The sequence below is a fragment of the Oreochromis aureus genome, unplaced genomic scaffold, assembly GCF_013358895.1.
Source record: "Oreochromis aureus strain Israel breed Guangdong unplaced genomic scaffold, ZZ_aureus HiC_scaffold_80, whole genome shotgun sequence".
Lineage (NCBI taxonomy): Eukaryota > Metazoa > Chordata > Actinopteri > Cichliformes > Cichlidae > Oreochromis > Oreochromis aureus.
The window spans coordinates 115055-120285 of NW_024108978.1; the positions used below are offsets into that span (position 1 = coordinate 115055).

The 5231-nt window shown below is 43.3% G+C and overlaps 1 long non-coding RNA gene across 1 annotated transcript; it reads right to left on the reverse strand.

Moving 5' to 3' along the window:
* Positions 1–483: 483 nt before the first annotated feature.
* LOC120437321 lies at positions 484–4792 on the reverse strand. Its single transcript, XR_005611016.1, has 3 exons — positions 4608–4792; positions 4303–4477; positions 484–1659 (listed from the first exon to the last, which is right to left on the reverse strand). It is a non-coding gene; the product is annotated as an uncharacterized LOC120437321 (long non-coding RNA).
* Positions 4793–5231: the final 439 nt, after the last annotated feature.

Sequence of the window (5231 nt, forward strand, 5' to 3'; positions counted from 1 at the left end):
TAATTTTCATGACCTTAAGTGTTTTTTGTGATGTTTCCTTTGGTATTATTAATTAGTTAAAACCCAGGACATAATTAGGAGAAATAATTTATTTATAATTAAATAAAAAATGTTTTATAATTGTGGCGGGTCGTGGTCTGCGATGCCGCTGCAGGTGAGATGGACTCACCTTCACTGCATCTACAATGATGCCTCGCCGGCTTAAAACCTGTGCGCTGCTTGTGCTGTTGTTGTTGTTTTTGGTGTTGATGTGTACAGCTGGCAGCAGAAGGGCTGCAGCCGTTGAACGTAGGCTTCTGTTACAGACACCGTGTGATCACTGTAAGGGTGGACAGCACGCGGCTCGGGGTGAGCCGGAGGCTGGCGCACCAGCGGGACCTGCCAAGCTGGACGGCCGGTCTAGGAAACCCGATCGCAACACAGAAGAGTGATCCATCCCCTGCTCCACCCCAAGCAGCACATCACACCATAACTTAAGCATAAAACAGTTTTATTTACAAACACACCAAAGAAAAGAGATCACAGGAGTCACTCAGGCTTCGGGGTGGACCCAGGCCAAAATAACAAACAAAAAGGGAAACTAACTCACGGGAGCGTGTACTTACCTAGCCCCAAAATAACATAACAAAACAACAGTCACTTACCTCCCTAACTAACTAAACATGAGAAAACTGTGCCCAACAGAAAAGGCGGTCCACCCCTACTTCCTCCTGGACCAGCAAAACCACATAGGGCATGTCGCAGCCCCTGCCGGTTGGGGTAAAACCGAGGATGGTCGAGGTGTGCGGGGGTCCTGCCACGCCTGAGGGCAGCATGCTGTCCGCTTCGGCACACAGGTTGCATGGTCCTGCTGTCTGCCTGTGAGCCCCAGCTCATTTCCACGCCTGCTGCGCCACCGCTGCTTGCCATATGGGTGGCCATCAGGCACGGGCAACCGCCAGAGTGGACACATCCCCGTCGCTGGGCTGGGGCATTGGGCACCGATGGTCCGGGCCGATTCCCTCGTCTGCTCGCGGGGTGGGGTGGAGCGGGCGAGGGGGTTATGTGGCAGGGCGTGTTTTGTGATGCCGCTGCAGGTTTGGTGGTGGTGATGTGTATGGCTGCCAGTGGGAGAGCTGAAGCCGTTGAATATACTGTTACAGCAACCATGTGAATATTGTAAGAATAAATGGTGCTGCGAAGCATGAAAATGCTTTTTTTTTATTTTAAGTGCACGCAAACCAGTAAACAAATTAAAACAAATACTGTTGATAAACTATAATACAAAAGTTACAATTAAAATTCTCAAAAACAAAAACAAAATATATAATTAATATGTAAACAACTTAACAACCCCCAAAGTGTCTAAGTCACGTGACGTGTCAGCGCAACACCGAAACATAACAATGGGGGAGAGGGAGCAAAGTGTGCCTGCTCTCCGCTGACACAGGAGCGGCAAGTCCAGCGATCTGGTTGTTTCGTTTTTGCCGAAAGCACAGCATAGCAAAGAAGCAGAACTCAAAGTAAAGAATCGATCTCACCAGGCTAGTATCGATCCGATACCGATGCCGACTTGGGATCGATACTATTGATATTTGGATCGATCCGCCCACCACTACCTGCCACACAGGAGCACTGGCTATGTGTCAGTATCACAGGCGATGAATCCAGAAGCTTAACCTAAGAAGAAAGAACGAAAATTAAAAATGTAACATCTTCATGGAAGAGCCGAACAGGAACATAGTTCAGTGTTATGGTTATTGACCCCTACAGGCTTACCCTCCTAAATGCTTAGTGTTTCCTTCTCTCCCTATTAAAACAACTTAACTATCCTTGATAACTGTGATAACTTAGATTGTGTATATTTGCAGTATTAACTTGGTGTCAAATGTTTCTGATCACCCAAACACAAGTTGATTAAACTATGTGACTAGTCAAATTAGGAGTGATAACGCAGGGAGACAAGGAAAACATTCAAGTTGATGGGCCTTTAGGAATGAACTTAACTAATGAACTGAATGAACTGAACCCCACTGAACGGGGATTAACAACTTTACACAGCTTCCGGCCTACACTTAGTCTGTGTGGTGCCTCACTCTTCCTCATTGACCTGTAGCACAGGGCTCTCACACCGACCTCCCCTGACAACCTGTCTTTATTGGACACTGAATAAAGATACAAGTACCATTAGCATTATTTCTGTATTACTCATGTCAGCACGTCTTAAACATATATGCTTTACACTTAGCAAGAGTAGCATTACGTAGTTAACTACCTCCTTAGTTAGCCAACTACCTAACGCTATTATAACAGTGTCTAACAACAAAAGCAATATTAGTTAAGACAGTGGTTCCCAAACTTTTTTTGCCAGGCCCCCCTTTTTTACAAGAAAAAAATGTTCGCCCCCCCGCACAAACACATCCTCCAAACACACACACCTATATTTTGTTTACAAACTCCATTGCGGTTTATTTCACACCTCAAACATTTAGTAAACAATTAAGCAAATACAAGTAAACGGCAATAAATTACAGGTAGTAATAAAATATACTACTAACTCTTTTACGCTTCGTCCACACCTACACGGGTATTTTTGAAAACTCAGCTGTTTCTATGCGTTTGGGCTTTTCGTCAACACGTGTGGCGTTGCGATTCACCAGCGGAGATTATTTAAAACTCCTTTTTTGCGTTCACGTGTAGACGAGGATTACAGAGTTCGTCACACAACGTCAAAGGTATGTGCCTCTTTTCACATCACGCTGTGCGCCACGTTATTGTTTACATGAGATGAATTGCAGATAGAGACAAAATACTGTTACTGTTAATCTGACTATCTTCAGGTTTTACACGCTTACATATACACACGCAGTTACTGTCCCTGCATTTAGAAAGGCAGAGGCGTCACGGTGTAATTATTTTACGTGTAGTTGTTTTTTTTCCTGTGTAATAATATTCAACATTGCTATCAATACATTTTTCAAAAAATGCCTCTGTGCAAAATGGGTTCAAAAACAAAAACAGCTGTGGGATACTGTTTGTCCGTGATTTGAACTGGGGAACAAATTACGGCAGGATCAGCCTGATATTATTTGTATCCCACTGTAACTTTACTGCATAAAGAGCTAACATGTCCAAAATGTCAGGAGTAGTTAGTTATTACAAGAAGTGTTTGTGAACTAAAAATCAAGAATGTGGGATACTGTTTGTCCGCGATTTGGAGAGCCCAGCGCATGCTCCCGAGCAGGGGAGACCTACCATGGCACTTGTGCAGGTGAAGCCAAAGGGAAGATATGCTTCACCATATTTTCCTGTCTTTGGCTTGGAAGGAAGTTGGTTTGGAAACATATTTGGCGATGCTTCATCTCCTGCTTTGCGTTTGTGTGGGAGCCCTGTCAAAACGCTGCCCACAGTGTCCAAGCGCTCTTTTTTTTTTTTTTTCTTTTCATACTGCGCCCCCCCTGCAATGGCTCTGCGCCCCCCCTAGGGGGCGGGCCCCACACTTTGGGAACCCGAGTTAAGAAAACCTCAACTAAAGTTTCGGACGACATAAAACACCGTTTAAGAAAACATGTAATGTAGAGAATTGACATCAAATGAAGGACATAGCGGAGTACGTAGTGTTTGCATTTGACGTTAGCTAACGTTTCTTTGTCGGTTAATTTACGTTTTCTTACCTTCGTAGTTGTGTATATATGATGCAGCATATAACTTAAATCCTTTATCTAATTTACTGGCTGGGGTAGTCGTCACTCTGCAAATCCGATGAACATCAGTGATGTTCAATTTTGGGAGCTCTTGTACTAGCGCACGCAGGCTTTCAATTGAACTCAGTTACACAGCGATAAAAAGAAATACAAAAAATGGCAAGAAGCTGTTGTATTATTAACTGCAATAGCCGGTTGCATGACAGCCACGGGAAGCCGACGGGCAAAGAGATCGTTTTTTTTTTTTAATCGGATTTTTTAAGCCATGTTTCCGAAGTAAGAGCCGACGGATGGTCTGGATATACCAAATATAACGTCCCAGAACACTCCAGCTCACATGTTAGTCTGCTCCAAGCATTCCCACAAAGGTCAGTGTTTTGTAGTAGTTAATACGTCATTTTTCATAACATAATTGGTGATATAGGTTACAAGCAAGTCTGGCGCTGAGCAGAAATTGTCGCGCTATGCTCCTTTATTTATTGTGCATAAATAGTGAATTGTTCTGACACAATATTGCGTTTCGCTTCTGTTATGGTACATTGACAAAAACATATACTTCTATTCACAGGATAAAACAGCTGTTTTGTATCACTAATTGTCCAGTGCGATTACAACATACAATATTATTTGTAGCGGCAACCTTCGGTCCTTCTTTGCCGCTTCTGCAGGACGTAATGTTTCTGACTCGTGCTCTTGTTAAAACGCTTGGATGCCTTCCGGTGTTCCAGATCAACTGGCGTTTAGATCAACTGGCGTTGGTCGAACAGATGTGTGGCAGACTTGCGTTTCAGGAGCTGCTACCGACAAAACAGCAAAAAAAACGCCAAATATGTCATCCGTGACACTTGTGAGGTTATCTCAAACACACTCCGTCAGTCTTGATGCCATTGAACAACAAAATGTTTAAAAATGTCGCGAGTTTACCTGGTGATAGCCTCATGCTCGACACGATCGCGAAAACAGCAAACAATTAACACCACGCCGGTGTTGTTCACAGGACAGCGAGAATAAATGATCGGGAGACTCTTGTCGTCGTTATCGTTCCCCTCGCACGTTTTATTTCTCCGGTTTCAGCGTTTTATGCTCAAAACTAAAGCGTGCAGTTTACTTTGTGTGGACTAACATGGACTCGAATCAACCAGCGCCACCTCTGGCCGAGTGCCACAGCCTACAGCCAGATCAACTTGTGACACACATCTGCACCACGTTTGAATTCGTTTCATGCACAATACATGTGTACTTTTCAATTGTGTGTTTGTGCGTCATGCAAATAAACCTTTGAAATGAATGAAATCATACCATATATTTATTATTGGCCTACATTTGTACAAAATGCCAAATTATATACACAAGTCATAGAAATCACCACTCCAACTGGTCATCATGATTTTAATATTCTCTTTTTCCATAACAATGAAATACGCCTTGGACAAATATGACACATCAATAGTTCATTAGTGTTGTCACATCACATCCTGTAAGCATCTTCTGTCTGTGTCCTTTCTCTGAAATGAATATTTCCAGCCAATATAGGCAATCCATCAACAT